The following is a 23784-nucleotide window of genomic DNA, read 5'->3' as shown; positions in this document are numbered from 1 at the left end:
TATAAAATATCAAGAATGTTTTCATCATCTCCTTTCTAATCTCCTCATCATCATCCAAGTTTAAGTTCTTATATCACATTTCACCTGAAATATTGCAGGACTTTTCCCACTTTGTGCCTCTCCTCACTCTCTTTTCCATCTGTGTGTTGCTACCAGCTTAAATTTTCTCAGAGGTAATTCTGTATGTACTGTCAGTAACTCTTTGTTAGCCTACCAAAGTAAGGACAAACTCCTCTGGTAATAAAGTCTCTCAACAGTGTAGCATTAAGGGAGTGACAGCTTTGCCTGCATCCATCCATTTCTTTCTCCCTTTAAACACTTAACTAAACACCTACTCTACTGCAGGTACTGTGTTAGGTGCCGAGAATATGCAACATTCGGTAAAATGAGTTCCTTACTTTACTCTCAAAAAATAATCCGTTTAGAGATGAGTATACAAAGAGTTAATGCGAGTGCAACTTGAAAAGTGCTATATGAAATTGGAAAAGTGTATTGGTATCATCTAGAAAGGCTCCACCAACATTGTTAGAGGCGAGAATTGTCAGGGAGGCTTCACATAGGGAATGGCATTTGAGTAGAGTTTTAAAGGATAAGTAGAAGATTGCTGAGTGTAATTTGGAGGCAATAGAATTTCATGCATAGAGCCCAGTGTAAGCAGGGGAAACTTGAAATGTATAGAGTGTGCAAAAGACAGAAGAAATCATTTTGTATGGTTTGAATTCAGGACGGGAGAGAGGGTTTGAGGGACAAGGCTGGAAGAGAGCTTGTTTGTGAAGAACTCTGGATGCCATGATAAGGAGTTTAGACTTCATTTTGTGAGTAGTTGGCAGTCTCTGAAAAATTTTAACAGAGGTATTTTGCATCATAATCTTGTTTTATTACAATTAACATGGCAGTGATGTGAATGATAGTTTGGAAGGGGGAGATACCAAAAGCAGAGAGACAATTAGGATACTCTTAATTGTTGCAAGCAAGTAATGAGAATCTTGATCAAGGTAGGGATCAACTTACCTGAAATTATGAAAAACTTTAAGCATTGATTATTTAGCAAATGTTTAATTTTCTTCTTCTATACCCCTTGCATGTATGATGCTCTTCAGCCGATGATTTGAAATTGTCCTGTTTTTTCTCCCTTCTGCTCATATTATTTTTTCTCTAGGCATGTTTTTCCCTCTTTATCTAGTTTAAGGTCCCAGAGCACTTATTTTTGTCCTTCAGAATATTACTTTTTTGGGTCCCTCCTAAATTATGTAACAAGAAGTCACAAAGGAGGAATCAGAAAATAAAAAACATGGTCCCCAACCTCTGCTTATAGTCATATCAGTAAAGTATGTATATAAGTAATACAAGTAATGATAACCAGCATCGCCAGGTGAAAGTGATAAATGTCAAAGGAGTCATTTATTACTTCCAGTCAGAGTTCTGTAGCACTGAGAAGTACAGATAGAACATAGAAGAGGTTATTTGATCTGGGCTTTGAAAGATGAGTAGAATTTGGTAGGTAAAGAAAGAATTAAAAGATGTTTCTGGAAAAGCTGATTGATAGAAAATGGATATTTCCATAGGAGTGTAGAAGAGATCTTGGAGAGGGTAGGAAGTATGACATAGAGAAAACTATATTTTAGGGGAATTACTCTAGCAGTGATGTATGAACAAACATCATTAGAGAAATGGAATGAGGAGTCAGGGATCTTGGAAGGCTGTAGGAGTAGTTAGGCATGAGGTAATCAGAATTCAGTCAGAGTGGTGATAGTGGAAATAGAAAAGAAGGACTAAGTGGAGTAGGGTATGTTGTGAAGGAAGAAGGGACACTGATTTGTGACTAGATGTTGAAAAGAGATGATGATGCCCACATTTTTTATCTGGAAAGCAGGGATAATATTGGGCATCGTTAATAGCAAACATAAGTAATTCTTCAAATCTAGTTAAATCCGAGTTTTCTAAGTTTAAAGAAACACTAAAATTGATGTTCTGCTGTATTGTTGGTCTCCTCATTTGTTTACATACAACAAATATTTTTGCACATTGTTGTTCAAGCCTTAGCATACTGAAAAGGAGGTATTGTGAAAAAAGCAAAGTATTGTCTCTTTAGAAGAGTAGTTTTTAGAGAAATAAATACTATTCTGCTCATTTATCTCTTTCGTTATTATTTTAAATGCTATATAAGATTTAGTAAAATTTAAGAATGTTTAAAGTATTTCTGCAGGTATAATTCTGACACTTACTGAAAGATGGTATCTCATTTAATAGAATTATTGCTAAATGAATGGAGACCTGTGAAGACGCTCATTAAGCAGAATTTGATGATTCCACTTTAACAAATAAACATTAGTATGATAACGTCCTTAGAGAAATACCTTATAGTGAGGTAATATTACCTTATAAAACTAACTACTTTTAATGCTTTTATTAAAGTTCTTTTCAACTCTTAATTGATGATTGATTTAGGGCTTTGCCATATTCAGAAATATTTCAACACTGTATGTTGAAAATAAAGTAGTCACTATTTGTTTTGTAATTACGCATTGTGTAAAATTGGAAAACATCACATTATTGAGGAAGGAAACATCACATTAAGAAAAGGCTTTATGATTAAACTATATTTTCAAGTTATTTCCTCTCTAACATAAATTTGGTTAAGCCCTCAAATTAATTAATATTTATACTATATATAGTGTATGTATGTGTGTGTATAAATATATATGTATATATATTTTAAGATTCCTCTATCATTCTTTTTTTTTTTTTTTTTTTTTTTTGCGGTACGCGGGCCTCTCACTGCTGTGGCCTCTCCCGCTGCGGAGCACAGGCTCCGGACGCACAGGCTCAGCGGCCATGGCTCACTGGCCCAGCCGCTCCGCGGCACGTGGGATCTTCCCGGACCGGGGCACGAACCCGTGTCCCCTGCATTGGCAGGCGGACTCCCAACCACCGCGCCACCAGGGAAGCCCTCCTCTATCATTCTTATCTCAGGATAGTCACAACAGTGTTTCCCAGAGTGTTGAGTGTGTATCACTGGTAATATTCAGAATGATTTTAGGTGGCACACAGATGAATCTGTAAACTTTTCCAGTTTTATATTTATTGTGACAAGTAATATTTAACATAGTGACAATTATGTTCACCTTTATTTTCTCTCTGTTTTGAATTCTGGTTCAGAAATTAGAGTTAATCATACCTTCAATTTATGGCAGTAAAATTACTATCTTTGTTCTTTACAAGGCCCTTGAGTTGATATATTTTATTTTGTCTTCTTTATTCTTGACTTCCACTCCCATTTTCCTTTCCTTCTGCCATAGGAAACCATTCTAATTTGTTTGCTCTATATCTTTGAGTGAATGTATCTTTATAAAACATAGTGTTGTTGGTGTGTATGTGTTTAATTGACTTAATTAGGCTTTGTTACAGATATTCTGCTCTTTTTTCCCCCCACTATTTTCTTTAGCACCAGAAAGTTATATCTCTTCATGTTGCTGTGTACATTCTTACTCGTTGCTTCTAACTTATGTTTAGTTTCCCATAGTGTACTGCACTACATTCTTCTACTTAGAGGCAACACACTCTTCTTCAAAGCACAGGCAGTGGAGCAAAGTTTCTTCAGTTTGAGTTCGAACTGCACCACGTCTTAGTTTGGGTTTCTTTGAAAGTAGAGCCTGAGAAAGGGATTTATGGCTTGGGTAGTTTATTTGGGAGATGATCTAGAGAAGCAGAAATGAGAGAATGGGAAAAGTGAGAGAGAGAAGAAAGTAAAGTTACATAAAATTTGTTCATGAGCTAGTTATCACTGTGAGCAACTGGGATTCAATTTCCTTGGGTACCTTCTGAATGCACCTCAGCATTGTCCCACCAAAGGACGGACAGGAACTTGGGACATTTATCCACTGACTTTCATCTTCTGTTAATTGAGGATGGCTCCTGGAGCTCTAACTCTAGCACTGTGTAGTTTGTGCCTGTATACTGCTGAGCAGTCGTCTTTGGGTTTGGAGGAAGCCCTGAGGAGCAAAACAGAGCAGTGCCTTGGCTCACACTTGATGTCAGATGCTGTTGGACAGTGCATAGATCTGAGCACTGCAAGTGTCTGCCACCCCTTTTATTATGCAGATTACCTCGTGTTCTGTTAAGTCCACTCTGTCACTGACCCTTCAGAGTGGTGGCTGGTTGTAATTGCTAAAAGCAGTCTCTAAAACAGGAGGGTTAGGGGAACATGCTGTAGTCCCTCTACTGCAGCTGGTCCTGAGGCCATAATTGATCCTGTAATCTGTGGGATAGTGGTGCTGTCCATGGGTATATTGTGGGCAGGAAAGGCAAACCCACATCTGGAGTCAGTGTCAGTTCTGCACCTGCATGTGTTAGTTGGCATTCCACAGCAGCAGTAATTAGGTCACCTTCATGAGAAGGAAACCATGCTGCTGGGCCTTTGTAAAGCCTTCCTTTCTGTCACTAGGGCTCCTCCATTCACAGCCCTATTGCTTAAGCATTGAGGTGGTCGAGAGCAGAAGCTGGCTGATGTCCACTGACAAGTCACTCCATCTGTAGTTGGGATGCAGTTCAATGCACCTTCCCTCTTGGTGCTTTGTGGTGGGCAATAACATAAGACATAGAAGATTGGCACTTTGTGCCGACTCCCACAGAACCATCAACATGCCTCTTCTCCAAATTCTTTCTCTTATTTTCCAGTGTTTTTTGTTTTTTTTTTGTTTTTTTTTTTTTGTTTTTGTGGTATGTGGGCCTCTCACTGTTGTGGCCTCTCCCGTTGCGGAGCACAGGCTCCGGACGCACAGGTTCAGCGGCCATGGCTCACGGGCCCAGCCGCTCCGCAGCATGTGGGATCCTCCCGGACCAGGGCACAAACCTGTGTCCCCTGCATCGGCAGGCGGACTCTCAACCACTGCGCCACCAGGGAAGTCCCTCTTATTTTCCAGTTTTGCCCCTTCTATCCCCCTAACCAGTCAGCCATACCATTTGCCACTCCCAGGGAGTCCATGTTTTCCCTTCTCTGGTCACTTCTCCCTGCGCCGTACCCACTGAGAGAATTTCTACCTCATCATTGTCTTTCAGAGCCATCCAAATAGGGCTGTAGAGCAGTAGTAATCCATTTTTTATTTGTTTCTGTTAACCAGGCCCCAGGTGTTTTTGTTTGTTTGTTTGTTTGTTTGTCATTGGCCACCAGTAACCTACCATAAAGTCATTGCTGTGAGCAGAAGTAAAGATACCAATATGGTAGAGGTAGGTGACATGAAGCTCTGGGCCACCTCTTGTAGTTTAGTAGTGCCTTCTGGACCTGCCTAGGTCCTATTACATCACACAGTGGATTGGTGCTGTGCCTAACCTTGTGACTTGGTGGATCATGATGGGTAGCTCTGGTCACTAAACCTTAATGTTTCATGGTTGGGAACTCTGCTAGGGCCCAATATCATGCCAGGAGCTACACTTTTCATGCAGTGTTGTAGAAGTTATGTGCTTGCTTCAGAAAATCTGGAGGGCTGTGCTGCAACTCTCCTACTGGAACTTGCCAGAGAATTGACATGGCGTCCGTTTACCACAGATGTCTCTAATACCTTTGCATCTGAGCATCAGGGCAGCTTGCATCAGAGCTTGATCTGCTGAGAGCCTCTTCTCCTCTAGATCCTAATCAAAACTGGCAGCCTTCTGAGTCACCCAGTGTCTTCTTTTTTTTAATTTAAAAAATTTTAAAAATGTACCAGTCATCTTTCATTGGGCATTAATTCTCAGAGTGTAATAGGATTCAGCAAAGATCAAGTTCTTCAAAGAGAGGTTCAGGGCAAAGATGGTCATGGTAAGGACTGCAGAGAGCACCCTTCACGTGGGACCCTCATCAGTGGTTCTTGCGTAGCTGTTCATGTTTGAGTTCCTTGTAAGAAACGCAGTAGTTGAAAAGCACGTCAGCTTCCAGCACCATAGAAACCCCAAGGGTGCTCCCTTTGTTTATATTGACATACTTGTTGTCATACTGGTAGTAACCTCTTTGAAACGCTCTGATGGTGCCTTTGGGGGTGAAATCTTGCGTCAGTATCCAGTTTGGCAGATCCTTTATTTTGACATCCATGAGTTTCTTCTCCACTGGTACAACTAACACTGTCTTGGATATTCACTGTCATTCAATCTTTGCTAATAGTTCCGTTTAACTAGAAGCCGCTGTTCTGATTTTCAGCTTAGCCTTCCCTCCGTTTGCTGAATTCCCTTTAAATGAACTGTATTTTTTTATGCCCATTCCGGGGCTCTGGGTTCCCTAAGCACTCATTTAGTTCTGGCTATAGGATCTATTATTCAGTGGCAAACCAATAGGCACGAAAGTCAGAGTTGTTTCTGTCCTGTGGACTGATAACAAGGGGACCGACAAATTGTTGCCCATTTCTTGAAGCTCTGGGAGCAGTCCTCAGGCCCTCCCGACTGCAAGATCTGTTAGCAGTGTAGCAGATGAGAGTTGCTTCTACGTCTGCTGAGATCTGTTAGCTGGAGCAGCCTTTTGAGGGTCCAGCATTGCAGAACGCAGTTATAGTGCCAGGCTTGAAGATGAGCTTCATCTTTCCTATTGGTCTCTCCTTGGACTCCATTGAAAATGTATTCCCACACCTACTGTCTTCTGTAGAGAAACCTAGAACTTATGGTCTCAGAAACATCCTACAGGCCTCTCAGGCTCTTTGGTTATTGTGCTACTCCTGAAAGGGAGACAGAGAAAGTCTATTCCCATTCTCTTCAATTCAGACTACCTCCTCATAACTCAGATATCTTTATTCTTTTCTTAATTTAAGTTTGGTGGGTATTCTCCTTGCTTACTTATTTGATCATTCTCCAGTTTGGATGCTTTTAGATTCTGGTGGTGGTTTGTGTTATTGCAACTGCATATGGTACTGTAGGAAGAGCGTGCCACAAGATTTCCAGTAGCATCTTTTCACAATCTATAGTGACATTTCAATTCCTGTCTTTATCCTCCATCCTAATACTTCTCTCCTGTTCTACTATCTTATATTTTCAATAGTTTCTTTCTGGGTGTCTCAGATAGAAATTCTAGTTTAACTTCTCAGCTCACCTACTTCCTACCTGTTCGTCCTTTCTTCCTTTCCTCCCTCCCGTCCATTTTTTTGTGGGTTAAGGGCTAGAGGAGGCTTAATTGTCTCTTTGCAGAACAATTTTTTTTAATTTTAAAAAGACTACATAAATGAGGCATGAATAAGTTCTTGCAATCAATTTTGACAGTATGCACCGAAACCTAAAGCCCTCTTCACTACCCTCACCCCACTGCCCTCCTTACCACAGTCCCCTCCACCCCATTTGCACCTCACCGACCTTTACATTACAGGTTATTGATTTGGGGGATTTATTTTTATAAAATTATGCATAATGAGAATACTTGCCTTATATAGTTAGTGTGAGGATTAAATGAGTTAGTACATGTCAAGTATGTATAACATGTTAGAATTCTTACTTCATAGTATAAAAAACAGTATTATAAGAAAAAACTAATAAACTTAGAGCAAAGATCATTCAAAATATGAAATAAGGCAGAAATATTTGGGGGGAAAGGGCTTTTGCATATACTAAGGTTCCCCGTTTCATGACTTGGATATAAATTTCTTTTCTCTAACATCTAGAAATCACCAGAGGGGTGGTGATTTGGGGAGCAAAGTTATTGAGCTAGTACTTGGATTGTTGGGCTAGTAGTAGCTGGCTATAACTGTAAGGTTTGGAGATACATTTGTGGATGTTAGTATACTTACAAAGAACTATTAGAGTTTATTATATGATTTTATAGTTGACTTAACTCCCCAGTTATGTTTCCCTTAAGATATTAATATTATTTTTATTCATTTCATTCACCTATTGAACATTTATTGTTTTGCTTAGTAACATGCTAGAAAATAGAGGCTACAAGTGCTGCAAGATAAGTCAAAAGAATCACCTGACTAAATAAGCGTTATGAGAGGAGGGATCACGTCTGTTTCATTGACTGTTGTATAAGTGTGATGCACATACCAAGTAATTAATAAATACTTTATGAATGAGTGTTAGTCAAGAGCTAAGGCGCAGCTATGGTTCATGTTCTGGGTACACTAGAAGTACAGAGATGGGCCAGCTCACTCAACCTGATATGTAGGGGTCAGGGATTGCTTACACAGATGATGCATAGATCAAGTCTGAAGAGTGAACTGTAGTTCACTTGGTGAGAAACAAAGGGAAGAACAAAAAGGATGTGCAAAGGATGGGAGTCTAAAAGGGATGCCTGTAAATATAGAGGCTTCGGTGATTTCAGCGTAGTTGGATCATTGTAAAGGTATGAGGAGTGAATGGGAAGATGGTGTTAGAAAGCCTGGCGGAGGCCAGATCATAACAATTCTTCTTATGTCTTGGTAATTCCATCCTATGAAATGAGAATATTTATAGATTTTTTTAAGCAGAGAGCATGCCAAGGTCATTTAGTTTTAGAAGTTAGGCTTGGTTTAGAAGTTAGCATTTTATTAAAAGTGATCATGTACTAGGCTGTACAGCAAGTTCTTACACAGTTCAAATGATCATATCAGCCATACTTTTTGTCAGCATACACTTAAGTTAAAACTGAGTAACAAACAGTATATACAGGCACACATTTGGAAATTTAAAAACCTACCTCCGTAAATCCCACAGGTCAAAAATAAAATGATAATGCAAGTCAGAAAACACCTAGAACTAAACAATAAAGAAAATTAGGACTTATTAAACTTGTGTGACATGTTGAAGCCTTACATACTCATATTAAAAGATTAAAAATATTAATAAGCTAAGCACCTAATTTAAATTAGGAAAAGAACAACAGAATAAATTCAAGTGAAGTAAAATAGGTGATAAAAATAAAAGCTAACACTTGTAGAGCACTTGTTATATTTACCAGGCACTGTTCCATGTGCTTTACAAGGATTATCTCATTTAATCTTTGCAACAACCCTGTGAGGTAGGTACTCTTATTATTCCCACTTTACAGATGGGAAAACTGAGGCACAGAGAAAAACTTATCTACACTTCTAGTTAATAAGTGATAGAATTGGGGCTAATTGGAAAAGTTTGTTTTGTTTTGTTTTGTTTTTTTAAGATACGATGGAGAGAGTTAACATAGCCAAAAGTTGGTTTCTTGAAAAGGCTGATAAAACAGACAAACGATTTGAATAACTGATCAAGAAAAACCCAGAAAGCACAAGTAGTATTGGGAATGGAAAGGAGGACATAACTTCAGATATAGCAGAGATTTTTTAAAAATAAAAGATACCTTGAATAAGTTTATGCCTATACTTTTTTTTTAAATTTATTTATTTATGGCTGCATTGGGTCTTTGTTGCTGAGTGCAGCCTTTCTGTAGTTGTGGTGAGCGGGGGCTACTCTTTGTTGCGGTGCACGGGCTTCTCATTGCAGTGGCTTCTCTTCTTGCAGAGCACGGGCTCTAGGTACACGGGCTTCAGTAGTTGCGGCATGCGGGCTCAGTAGTTGTGGCTAGCAGGCTCTAGAGCACAGGCTCAGTAGTTGTGGCACATGGGCTTAGTTGCTCTGTGGCATGTGGGATCTCCCCAGACCAGGGCTTGAACCCGTGTCCCCTGGATTGGCAGGAGGATTCTTAACCACTGTGCCACCAGGGAACTCCTACATTTTACAATTTAAATAAAACAACAATTTTTAAAACGTGACAATAAAATTGATTAAGGTGAAATAAAAAACCTAGATATTTCTGTAATTATTAGAGAATTTTAATTTTTAGTGAAAGATCTGCTTCCTCCCATATACTCACAGATAAGCCCTTGGCTCAGATGATTTTAAAGGTGAGTTCTATGAAACTATTCAAGTGGTAGATATGTCCAGATATACAAAGACTGTTTGAGAGAATAGCAAAATCAGGAAAGTTCCTCAGCTTATTCTGCGTGAGTAGTATAACCTTGATACCGAAACCAGACATGGATAATATGAGAAAAAAATTATAGGTCAGTCTTTCTTATGAACATAGATGTAAAACCTAACAAAATTGTTAGCAAAACAAATCCAGTGGTGTATCTAAATGAGATCATGTCTACAGTACTGCAATACAGTTCTGACACTGCCTACCCACTGTTAGTGTCAGACTCCACAGTTTTAAGGGCACAGTCCCCAACAAGACTGCCCTCACTTGAGATGCCAGTCACAAGTTTGGAGGTCCCCAGGCTACTCACACTTCTGACTAACTGGCTACAAATCCAGGAGGATTCCCGTGACCGCCCCCCACATTTGACAATTCATTTATATGACTCACAGAATTTAAGAAAGTGGTAGACTTATTTTTTTAAATAAATTTATTTTATTTATTTATATTTGGCTGCGTTGGGTCTTTCTAGAGAAAGCTGCGTGCAGGCCTTCTCTAGTTGTGGTGAGCAGGAGCTACTCTCTTTTGCAGTGCGCGGGCTTCATGTTGCCGTGGCTTCTCTTGTTGCAGAGCACAGGCTCTAGGTGCATGGGCTTCAGTAGTTGTGGCACGCGGGCTCAGTAGTTGTGGCACGCGGGCTCAGTAGTTGTGGCTCGTGGGCTCTAGAGCGCAGGCTCAGTAGTTGTGGTGCACGGGCTTAGTTGCTCCGAGGCATGTGGGATCTCCCTGGACCAGGGCTTGAACCCATGTCCCCTGCATTGGCAGATGGATTCTTAACCACTGTGCCACTAGGGAAGTCCCAAGTGGTATACTTATGATAGTTTTATCAATATAAAGGATACAGATTGGGACCAGCCAAATGAAAGACACACAGGGTGAGGCCAGGGAGGCTTCCAACTGTGGAGCTTCCATGCCCTCTTCCCCTGGAATTAGGGTGTGTTGTCCTAGGAAGCTTATCTGAGACATGGTGTTCAGTTCTTACTGGAGTTTCATTATGTAGGCATGATTGAATAATTGGCCACGTGACTGAACTCAATCTTCTGCCCTCCCTATCCATACTCCCTGGAGGCTGGGCTGGCTTCAAGCCCCAAACCCTCTTTTTTTTTTTTGGCCGTACCAGGGCCTCTCACTGTTGTGGCCTCTCCCACTGCGGAGCACAGGCTCTGGAAGCACAGGCTCAGCGGCCATGGCTCACGGGCCCAGCCGCTCCGCGGCATGTGGGATCCTCCCGGACTGGGGCACAAACCCTTGTACCCTGCATTGGCAGGCGGACTCTCAACCACTGTGCCACGAGGGAAGCCCCCAAACCCTCTTCTAATCATATCACTGGTCATTTTGGTGACCATCCCCCATCCTGAGTCATTCATTAGCATAAACTCAGGTGTGGTCCATGAGGCTTGTGAATAACAAAGACACTTCTGTCACCCAGGAGCCAGGCACAGAGACCAGACAAAATATTTATTTAACGATGACAAAACAGAATTTATCCCAGAAATCCGAGGATGTTAATGTGTTAGTTATTGTTGCTGCATAACAATTCATTCCAAAACGTAAGGACTTGAAATAATGAAAGCTTAAATTAACTTACAGAAATTCAGGAGCAATTTACGGGGTGGTTTTGATTCAGGATATTTTGTGAGATTGTAGTTTTGTCAACAGGGGCTACATTCATTTAAAAGCTTGACTGGAGGAGAATCCACTTCCAAGATGACACATTCTCATGGCAGTTGGCAGGAGGCCTCTGTTCCTCACCGTATGAGCCTCTCCACAGATTCCTTGAACATACTAACACCATGGCAGCTGGGTTTCCCCAGAATAGATATCCAAGAAAGAGAGCAAGGAGAAAGCTGCATTACCTTTCAAGACCTAGTCTCAGAAGTCATACTTTGTCACTTTCACTTTATTCCGTTTGTTAGGAGGGAATCTCTCAGTCTGGCCCACTCTCAAAGTAATTAGGTTCCACCTCTTGAAAAGAGGAAAATGAAAGAATTTGTGGACATATTTTAAAGCTACCACAGATAGCTTACTCTTTGAGAGAGCTCTCAGGGACTTCCCTGGCGGTCCAGTGGGTAAGATTTTGCCTCCCAATGCAGGGAATGCGGGTTCGATCTCTGGTTGGGGAGCTAAGATCCCACATGCCTTGCAGCCAAAAAAACCAAAACATAAAACAGAAGCAATATTGTAACAAATTCAATAAAGACTTTAAAAATGGTCTACATCAAAAAAAAATCTTAAAAACAAAGAGAGCTCTTAATACGGATTATTACTAATTAATTTATACATTAACACATTGAAGGAGGAAGCCACTGTGATTATATCAATAGATGGAGAAAAAGTACGTGATGTAATTCAACCCCATTTATGATGAAAACTCTTATTAGCAAATGAAGAATAGAAGGGAACTGTAATGTGATAAAGAATATCATTAAGTTTATAATTAATTTAGGAACAGTTGATGTACATGATCTTGAAGTTTTCTATACATAATGTGGTATGTTTTTCCATGTGTTAAAGTTTATTCTGTATCCTTCAGCAGTATTTTGAAATTGTCCTTGTATCAGTGTTGTACACTTGGAAGTACAAAATGGTACAGTCCCAGAGGGGGTTACCAAAATATCTACCAAAAGTACTATCAGACCCAGAATCCCACTTCTAGAAATCTATCCTTCAGAATTATTTACCCAAACAACAATAACAAAAGCATCTATTCAAGTTTATTTATTGCAGCATTGCTCATAATACCAAAACCTAGGAACAACCTAAAATGTCCATCAACATAAGAATGGATAAATACAGGTATAAAATAATCATAAAATGGAATACTATATAACAATGAAAACAAATTAAAAGGAACTATATGTATCTATGATGGTAATCACAATGTTGAGTGAAAAATAAGCAAATTATAAAAATATACATATAGGAAGATACAATTTTTATACATCTATAGCAAATTTAACAGTATGCAAAACAATATTATTTGGGATATATACCACATATAGTATAAAAGCATGTAAAGACATGAGTGTTAAATACCATAATCAGAATAGTGGTTCCCTCAGAACCAGGGAAAGGGTGGCGCTTCAGTGGTATTTGCCCTGCTTTACTCAGTACCTATATAATTAGGTGAAGTCTTTGAGGCACTATATTCAGGAGTGTAGTTCATAGACTCATAGGATATGAGAGGTAGAAGTCTTCATAGTATTATTTATTTTACAGATGAGGAAACTAAGGCCTGGAGAGGGAAGTGAGTGGGCCAAGGTCAGCTAGCCAATTAGGCAGAATTTGCAACTGAATCCTAGGTCTCCTGACTCTAAGACTGTGTTACTTAACACAGTATATTTTTATATCTAATAAAAATATAAGTTGATAAGTATTTAATAAAAATATAAGTTTTATATTTAATAAAAATATATTTAATAAAAATATAAGTTGATAAGTATTTAAACTAGGAGCTGAAAGAAAGATACTAAAAGGGAAAAAAGGACAAGTTAATGTCAAGTCTGCCACAGAATTTCTTCATGAAAACACTCTAAACCAGCACATTCTAACCTAAGACATGTTCTGACAGAGTAAAGAAAATAAAATGGAGATGTTTCATCCAAAACGGGGAAAACTCTTTCTGGATTTCCAAGCTCTTCACATTAATAAGCCCGAATTTGTCATCTTGAGTGTTGTTTCTCAGACCTATAGGTTTGCAGGGTTTCGTTTCCTATAGTTTGTGGTTCATGCTTGTCAGGGCAGAACTGTTAACAATCTGATTTTAACACCCTCTGGTCTTATTCAGGGCCTTTGGTTACTTACAATTTACATATAAATACTACCTTTGAACCTTTACTTAATTGAAAGATTACAGTTGAGTTTAGATAGTGCTTTGAAGTTCCCTTTGTCAAACCACATTGTTTGTACCAAAGGACTGTATTTTCTTTTTGTCTGTGGTTATTTCCACAATTATTTAACTTGCTGTAACTATGTGGTACTGTCAGAATATAACCCAAGCCATTGTTTGCCTTAAGCAATATTTTAGGTCTTGGGAAATAATGTTTACTGATACATGTCTTTCTTAAAGACCTTTTAATTTACTCAAATATACTCAAGACATTGAGTCTCAAGACATACTCAAGACCTTTTAATTTACTCACATATACTCAAACTTGAGTATATCCAGTGAAAACAGTGGAAAAAAGTTTTTTTTACTGGATCTTGACACAAGTCAGGGCTCAAAGTGAGCAAAAGGAAGTAGTGTGGTTTTTGTATCATTTCAGTTGTGTTGAGAAAAGGAAATGGCATAGTTTATCCATAGCATAGCCCTTATGGGAAAGTCTCATTTGTATGTGAAAGTAAAAGGAATTGGCATAACGTTTTAATTCCTTCTGCTATACTCAATCATTCCCTCAGCAAATATTTATTTAGTACCAAATATGTGCCAAGCACCATCCTAGGTGCTACAAATACAGAGTGAAAAAGTAGACTTATACACCTGCCCTTACGGAGCATACATTCTGGAGCAGGTGGCAGGCAATAAACAAAACAAATAGTAAATTATATGTAAAATTACAGGTGACAAGTGCTAAAGAGAAAAAAAAATATCAGGGATGGAAGATGGGAGTGCCAGCGATGTGGATGGGATTACAGTTTTAAATAGGATGAGCAGGAACACTAAATAAGAAAGGGGTACTGAGTAAGCACTTGGAAGAGGTCAGGTAGCAAGTCATATGGATAGATGTCTTGGGGAGGAATATTATAGACAGAGGAACTTGCAGAGGTCCTGCAGCAGGGCCATCCCTGAAATGTTTGAGGAAGCAGGAGGCCCATGCTGCTGAAGTAGAGGAGTTGGAGTCTTGTTGGCCATGGTAGATTTCAGCTTTTACTCTGAGTGAGCTGGAGAACCATTGGAGGGTTTTGAAAAGGGGAGTGATGTGATCTAATATGCTTTTTATCACCACTTTGGCTGCTGTGTTGAGAATATATTGTAGGTGGATAAGGGCAGAAGCAAAGAGTCCAGTTCTAGGAGGCTTTTTCAGTAATCCAGGCAAAAGGTTAGTTAGTGACTTGGACCAGAGAGATAATAGTGGATGTGGTGAGAAATGCATAGGTTCTGGATATATTTTGAAGGTAGAACCAACAGGATTTGCTGACCATAGCCTGTGGAGTATGAGAGGGAAGAAGGGAGTTGCCCAGAATGACTCCAAGACTTTTGGCCTGGGAAACTAGAAGTAGAGGGGCTGTTAGTTATGGTGAGAAAGACCAAGGGTCTAGCAGATTTAGGGGGTAAGAGGAGGAAGACCAGGAATGATAAATTATATAGCTGCTGATTACATTATTAAGTAAATTTTTATACTATTTGAGCTATCTTAAAAGTAATTCTATCTTGTACCAGTCTTTTTTTTTGTTGTTGCATATGTGTTATTGAGTATCTTTTTCTGAGATATTTGACATTACTCAGAAGTACTAATTTTATGCTGATCTAACCCAGAATACTCAAGTGTACCTTTTCCTTTAATATTTGGTTATATCAGAAAAATTATCTCTCTCTGACCTAAAATATAAGGAGAATTTATTGGCTGTTAACTGAAAAGTCCTTAAGCAATCCAGGTGTCAGGCAGGGTTGTTTGAGCAGCTCATTGGTAGCTCCAAGGATCTGGCTTCTTTTACTGTCCCAGCTCTGCCTCTGGTTCCCCTTCTGGTCCCAACGTAGCTGCCAGCAGCTATTTTCTTATTCATGTTCAATCTGAAAGAGTGACTTTATCTCTGCAGGGCCAGCTGAAGTCCTTAGACCATGTTAGTACGGCTCACCCCTGAACTTTTCATTGTGGCATAGGAGATAGAATATGCTGATTGGCTTGGCCTAGGACAGAGCCTCTACTTCTGGTGCTTCAGGGAAACCTGTGTACAATGAATTTTTTAAAGTTGTAGATAGAGGAAAAAAAGTGGAGAAAAATGGTTGATTTTTAAATTACTTTTGCATTGTACAAGCACTGTGGTTAACACAGCAAGAATATGATTCCTTTTGTAAAGTGGTCAAATGAGAAGGAAAAAAAGTAAAGTAAAAGTAAAGTTGCATTCAGACATTAGTTTGATTAAGATAATTTTTCTTCTTAGAGGCCTAACACTATTGCTTTTTGAATATCTAGAACGTAAGAGGAAATTCCCTGACAGTCCAGCAGTTAAGGCTCTGTGCTTTCACTGCTGAGGGCCAAGGTTCGATCCCTGGTCAGGGAACTAAGATCCCGCAAGCCTTGTGGCGTGGCCAAAACAAAATGGAATCTGATAGGTCGTTCTCGTCAAGAATAGTTGTTTCTCCACAAGGAGATCCCTATTGGCATTTGGTTGAGACAATTCTTTGTTTTGAGGGATTGTCCTTGCACATTGCATTGCATTTTCCATTTTGGGCCCTGGTCACTGTGTGTCCTGTCCTACCCCAGTCATTGTTCCAACCGAAAAATCACCTGTATATTTCCATATCTTCTTAGGGAGGTACAAACTTGCAGAAACTTGTGACTCTTTTTGAAAGGGTGTTTCATATTGAGGACATAAATACAGATATACTTTGATTTGGTTTCCTGAGTGAAAAATGGGTTTGTTTTTTGTTATTCTTGAAGTTCTGCTTTGACTTTTTTCTCCCAGTTCTAGAAGTTAGATATATTCTCCTTAAAAATTGATTTAGCATTTGGATTAAGTTTTTGGCCACAGGGATTTACTGAGTTAATTCCAGAAGTTTTTGATTAAATGTATCGCTAAGGAAAAGAGAAATGTTTTGATAGCCAAATTTTGGTGCTCTTTCAAGCATTTTGACTTGGGTCACATAGGTTAGAACAGAAAGACCACCCAATCTTGAACAAATTTCTGACTTTGATAGGTTAAAATTACTTGTGGTGGGAAAAGTGAAATAGGTACTGAGTCTAGAAGAATTCATTCCTAAAGTCAGAATATCTTAGAATACTCTTTGAATATATATTAAAACACACTTTGTAAGCACTTAGGAAATGTTAGACCTCTTTGATGAAGGGAATATATTAAAAAATGTTTATGTAGTATGTGTGGATATAGTCAGTCAGTTACCCTCTGAGATCTGTTTTCTGAAAGTATTTGTATCAATCAGGGCCCTGTCAGGAAAGCTGAAACCACACTGGTTATTTTAAACAGAGAGAATTTGGTGTAGGGAGTTGACTACACAGGTATTGGAGGATTGAAAAAGCTAAAGGAACACTGGGATTAAACTGAAATACTAATGGTGGGAAGCAAATACCACCCTTAAGAGGCTGAGGTTTCAGAACCTAGAAGCTTGGAGGAGTGCCCCTGTGGAGCCCTGACCCAGTCCTCTGTCGAGGGAGCTCAGAGCCCAGCTACTGCCGGCTCCCGAGGACCTGCTCTGGGGTCTTGAGGCGCTGGCACTCAGACCCTGAGGTGTAGGCACAGTTGGGTCTGAACAGGGGCCATGAGGCTGGTTCTGGGAGTGTGGAAGGAAGCTGGAAATGGAATCTACTGCTGCTGCTATGGCAAAGGCTGTAGTTCAGATAACTCTTGACAGGAACAACAAACAAAGTCAGAAAGATGAAAGTCCCTTCTTCCCTCCCCTTTTGGCAGAACCTATCAAGGAACCAGCTGGTAAAAGACTTGTTAGTGGTATCCCAGGTCAGCATCACAAAGCAGAATGGTTAGGTTTTATTTGGGGGCCGTGGCGGGGGGGCTTGTTATTGCTTTGTTTTTGCTGAAAAGCAATAGTGTAATAAGGGGCACAGTAGTTTCCATTTTTTTCTCATTACCTGTCGCTCCTGACTATGCAATAGTGAATGGAATTTGAGCTTTCTCAGCAGCAGACTTGCTACTTATTGGTTGTGTGAACTTGAGCAAGTTTCTTAACTTTGCTGAGCTTCACTTTTTCCTTGCAGAGTTGTGAAGATGAAATAAAATCTTATGTGGCTCAATAAAGAATAACTTCCTATTTCCCTTTTGATGTACTTACTGGATAAAACACTGCACTTGGGAATAAAAGACCTGGGTTTTAGTTTTTGCTTCAAGTTACTAGCTGTATAGAATTCAGCAGGTCACTTTAGCTTCCTGAACCTGTCTCTTCTCTGTAAAAGTAGGAATAATTTTACTTACTGTAAGGGTCATATACGTATGGTATAAGGCATGTGAAACTAACTTGCAAATTATTAAGATGGTGATGTGCTAACATAAAGTTGCCACTAAACACTATATATGATTTTCTCTCACTTAATTGGCACAAAAGACCTAGATCTGTGTTATGCTAGACCCTGAACTATTCAGTAACCACATTATACTGATTTTATCTCTATAAAAATATTGTGCAGAAACAAAGACAGTATTGTTTACCATTACTCATAATATACCTATAGGGATGACCAAATTCTGTTGCCTCCTAGGCATTTCTGCAACTACTGATTCACTTTACCTGTTTTTTTGTCATTTGTGCTATTCCAGAGGAGAGACAGAAGAATAACACCCAGACCCCCTCAATTAACTGCTGGCATTAAGAATTTCTTCTGAGCACTGATGTACCAAAGATTGGTATATAGCATAATCTAGTTCTAATTATTTGTGAGGTTTTTTTGTTTAATAAGATGAAACAAACAAAAAAGCTTTGGAGAAACTAGGTTAGTGAATTTGTAGTACAAAGTTGAATGGTGTTTTGAAAATAGATTATCCCCTGTTTTTTAAAATAGTTCATAAACAAAGAAGCATTTATTGTGCATCTAATATTGAGGCCCCCACTGAGGGATATAAAACATCTAAGTGCATCAACTATAATAATGCCATACTAGTTTGTCTTACCTCTCTGTTCCTGGAAGAATTTTACTTGTGTTGGGGAGAACAGTTTCTTGGCACTGAAGGAAAGTGAAAGGTTTTGAATGAAGAGAGGACAATTGAGCAGAAATACAGAGGTTAAAAGTTGTTAAATTTGCTTTGAATAAATAATTGAGCATTGGGGAAAGGAAGGTCTAGTCAGAAGGTAATTTCAAGGGTGATGATGAAATTAGTGACCTCAGGGTAGATGAAGGCATCACAGTTAGAAATGTCTTTATGAAGTGGAACTTCCCCATCCCTACTGTAGGTCAGAATTTAGCTAGATGGTTGGTTCTCTTAGCTCCTTTTTCAGACTGTACAAAAGTTCTCATTATGAATGTCTCACCCATCACAAGTTCTCACAGCATGGACTCCAAGGCAGGCTTTTTGGTGAGATTCCTGTGTATTACCACAGATACACTCATAACTATTTATTTAAGCATGTTATTTTTTAAGGGTTTATGTTTAGATTTGGGTGACCTTTTTTACACTGATATAAAAATAACCTGAGTAGTGTTTCTCCATTTGTATGTGTATATATTAGTTTAGGAATTGATGGGGTTGGAGGTTAGAAATGGGGAGGGGATGGATGAGTTGCTTGTTAAGGGAAAAGACAATATTCTTATGCTAATCCAAACTCTGGATCAGGAGCAAAGCAGCCGTGCAAACAATGGCTGTGGAGCCAGAAAGTCTGCAGTGAGTCTAGTCCTCAGAAAGCTTGTCAGACAAAGCGCCTGGAGCTGCCTAGGGGGAGGGACCCCTGGAAGGGGGAGTTTTCTCCTTACTACTTTATGGAGTTGGCAGTTAGCCAGCTTGTTGAAAATTCCCAAACCTCACTACTAGAAAGTAAAAATTAAGGGTGGGGGGCTTAAGGGGAAGAGGAAAGAATGACTTTAGTCTGTTTTTTCAGCTGGCTTCAGCCTTTTCCTGTTTTGTTTTGTTTTTTTTTTTAAATCCTGATTGAACTATTGGTTTAACTTTCTTGCTGTTTGCAAAGCTTTAAATTTTTTTATTTAAAAATAATTTATATTTTATTGAGTAATGTTGTAGTCTTATTATCCTGAAAAAGAAGCCACCAACCTGTGTATATAGCAAAGGAAAGTAAATGTATTTAGATGCCTTTTTGGACTACTTAATAATAGCTTTTAAATATGAAATTTTAAAAGCTATTTAAAATTTAAAAATTTTGATCATGTGGCATTTCAAATGTCTGCATTTCCTTATATTCTTAACATTGCATGATCAGATATTTTTAATTTTCATATAAAAATTCCAGTGAATTATTCTAGGAATTTAAAATATTTTTTATTTTCAGATGTTAGAATTATAAAATACTCAGTTTCAAGAATGGTTGCAAAATAAGGTTACTATTTTTGCTATATCATAATTTTAGAAATAGTTAATATGCTAGGACAAATAAAGGGGAAATCATCAGTACTTCTGTTATGAATAACAACAGTTACAACAATAACAACTAACATCTGTTATTTATTGAGTGCTTAATACCGAGATGCAAGGCGCTAACTCATTTAGGTTAGTAATATTGTTCCCATTTTGTGGCTAAGGAAACCAAGACCTAGATAGCTTACGTAAGCTTCCCCAAAATTACATAGCAAATAAATACTGGAGCTGATTTTTGAAACCAATAGACTGACATCAGAACTTAACTTTCTTAAATTTGCCAGGATATTATATGAAAAGTGCCTTTACCTAGAACACAGAAGTGATGTCATCGTTATGGAATCCATAGTTTAAAAGGGCAAATGTAACCGTGTATAGTGTGGAACTAGGGACAGGTTTTCCCCCACAAAAAAATGAGCCTTACTTATTGAGGTAATTTAAAAACAAAGAATATACTCTGGTTACTCCTTTGAAAGAAAGATGTTAGTTGTATTATCCAGTTAGTTCTTTGAGCATTGTGACTATTTATGTTATACTTTTTTTTTTTTTTTGGCCACACCATGCATCTTGCGGGATCTTAGTTCCCCTACTAGGGATTGAACCCGGGCCCTTGGCAGTGAAAGCGTGGAGTCCTAACCACTGGACTGCCAGGGAATTCCCTATTTATGTTATACTTGTATTGTTATACTCTGACTTGACTATGCCTTCCAGACTTCTGTCTTTTGGTTGACTGTGCAATAACTTATAGTGATTAGGCTTTTATTATTTCAACAAATTTCTTGGAATTGACTCTATTATAGCAATGAATGTTATCTACTGCTGCCCAACAGATTACCAAAAAACTAGCAGCTTAAAACATCCAGCATTTATCATCTCATTCTGACCATCAGGAGTCCACCAGAGGCTTAGTTGGATGGTTCTAGTTTAAAGTCTCATAAATTGTGGTTAAGATGTCTATGAAGCTACAGTTACTGGAAAGCTTCCCTGGCACCGATGGATCCACGGCCAAGGTGGCTCACTCACATGGCTGTTGGCAGGAGGCCTGAGTTCTTTGCCACATGGGCCTCTTCATAAGGCTGCGTGGGTGTCCTTATTGACATGGCAGCTAGCTTCCCTAAGAGTGAGCAAGGAGGAATCTGAAGTGCCTTTTATGATCTAGTTTCAGAAGACAAACCGTCGTTTCCACCTTATTTTATTTTGTTAGAAGTGAGTCATTAAGTCCAGTGGGAATTCAAGGGAGGAAATTAGGCTTCACCTTTTGAAGATAGTGTCAGAGCATTTGTGGACATATTTTAGATCACCGTAATGATCTTTTGGTAGATTGGTGGGGTTTTTTTAACTGTGGAAAATATCACTTATGAATATTAGTTTATATTCCAGCTGTGGTAATGTATACTATATTAATATTGTACATGATGGATCCTGGACCATGAACTTATTTTTATCAGTGAATGCCAAGTAAATACATATGATGTTAATGCTTTTATTAATCTAATTTTTAAATGAACATTGGTGTTCTGGTGCCTTCTTCTCTTTTCATTCTAGAAGGCCATCTCATACAGAACTGTAGCTTTAAATATCTCTATGCTGTTGACATAACAGATTTATATCTTCAGTCTCAAAAGTTTCCTTTAAGTTTCAGAACCAAATGCCCATTAGACAGGGCCTCCCTGGTGGCGCAGTGGTTGAGAGTCCGCCTGCCGATGCAGGGGACACGGGTTCGTGCCCCGGTCCGGGAAGATCCCACATGCTGCGGAGCGGCTGGGCCCGTGAGCCATGGTCACTGTGCCTGCGCGTCCGAAGCCTGTGCTCCGCAACGGGAGGGGCCACAACAGAGGCCCGCGTACCGCAAAAAAAAAAAAAAAAAAAATGCCCATTAGACATTCCCTTTGAGTAATTTCAAATGTCTAAAAATTGAACCATTGATCTCTTCTCCCCACTTTTTTCAAAATCCATTTGTCCCCATTTTCGGTAATTGCTCATGCCGGAAATGTAGGGATCTTTTTTGACCCCCTCACTCTCCCTTACCCCCACATTTAATCCATTACCAAGGCCTACTGAATCTGTGAAATATATCTTGACTCCATCCACTGTACCACCACCACCCTAAGCTTAACCACTATTGTCCCTCTCCTAAACTGCTACAATATCCTTCTTAATGGTCTGTTTCCTTCTGCTTTTGTCCCCTCCAGTTCATTACAGAGAAACCAGATAATTGCCTTCCCATCCCACTTACATTTAAATCCCAAATCCTTCATATGATCTTGCCTGACCTGGTCCTTGACTTTTCTGTCTCTTCAACCTCATCTTCCACTACATTAACCCTTGTTCTCAACATTTCAGAAACATTGTGTTCTCCTTTGCTCTTCTCTGCCTCAAGATCTTTGAGCAGGCTGTTCCTTACGCCTAGAACAAGCCCCCTCCCCAACCTCGTGTCTTTACCTGACTAAATAACTCTTTTATTCTTCAGATTACACCTTAAATGTCACTTTTCTACATTGCTTCCCTTGAACACTCTATCTGAATTAGATTAGGTCACTTCCCATGTCCCTCAAGGACCTGGCACTTTTCTTTTTTGCACTCACCTCAAGTTGTGATCACGTATCATTGTATTGTCTTGTTTGATGTCTAAATATCTTAATTATCTTATTTGACTGTGAACTCCATGAAGGCTCAGTCTGTTTTGCTCTCTCACTATATTCTCAGTGTCTCATACAGAATCATGTATATAATAGGCACTTAATAAATATTTGGGAAATAAATTAACATTCAATAGCGAGAACACTATTCACTCAGGAATTCAGAGCTGGAGGGAATCTGATAAGTCATTTAATTGGTCTAGTCTTGTTTGCATCATGCCTGTCATGTCCTTGGCAGAGGTACATTCACACTTTATTCCTTTGATACTCTGTGAGCAAAGATCCCTGGTCCTTTCAGTTGTATCTCAAGTGTAGTCATTTCTCTATCCTTTGCATTCTTGTCATTCTTCTCTAAAGTATTTGAGGCCTGACCAGGTGGGATAAAGTAAGATGGTTACCCTCTTTGATTATGGCAGTGTGCTTCTATCAACGCTTGATTAGATTGCCTTCATGTCTTAGAATTGTCATAAGCACTGATGCTTATTGAGCTTGTAGTCAACTAAAACCTAACATTTTTCTTTTAAAGATTAGGGGCTTCCATTGTTAGATTACAAATGAGGCACTTGAAGCCATTTTACCTTTAGCCTTCTCTTGGCTGATAGCTGTTCTCCATACAAGTTGTTGCAGGGTTTTTAGTGTATAAAAATGTCTTGCAGATGGGATTGTCGTGGAGAGCACCTGTTACTTCCTGTGCCAGGTTGGCAAGTATGTTATAAACATGTCTGAGAGGAGGAAACTTTTATTAAGTACCTACTCTGTACCAGGCTTTTCTAAATACTTTATAATGTATAGTTTACATTATGTAATGTATGTAAAATATCCAGCAAGGCAGCATAGGGTAGCAGTTAACACATGGGCTCGAGAATCAGATCCTCTTGATTAGAATTATGGCCCTGACACTTACCAGCTGTGTGATCTTTGATAAATTCCTTAAACTCCACTTGCCTTAGTTTCCTCATCTGTAAAGTTAAAATAATAAATTGTGCCTATCTTACAAGGTGGTTGTGATGATTCTGTAAATTAATATTAATATATTCAAAGCATTGTAATGGTCTG

At 39.0% G+C, this 23784-nt stretch overlaps 1 protein-coding gene and 1 pseudogene across 4 annotated transcripts in view; one reads left to right on the top strand and one right to left on the bottom strand.

Moving 5' to 3' along the window:
• BMPR1A (bone morphogenetic protein receptor type 1A) overlaps positions 1 to 23784 on the top strand; it is a 149990-nt gene that overhangs the window by 83438 nt on the left and 42768 nt on the right. The window lies entirely within an intron of this gene.
• On the bottom strand, positions 5837 to 21189 carry LOC132439200 (ATP synthase subunit f, mitochondrial pseudogene; annotated as a pseudogene).

The sequence above is a fragment of the Delphinus delphis genome, chromosome 16, assembly GCF_949987515.2.
Source record: "Delphinus delphis chromosome 16, mDelDel1.2, whole genome shotgun sequence".
In the NCBI taxonomy this organism is placed as follows: domain Eukaryota; kingdom Metazoa; phylum Chordata; class Mammalia; order Artiodactyla; family Delphinidae; genus Delphinus; species Delphinus delphis.
Note: the sequence above shows the minus strand (reverse complement) of the source record. Positions and strands in the feature narration are given on the sequence as shown.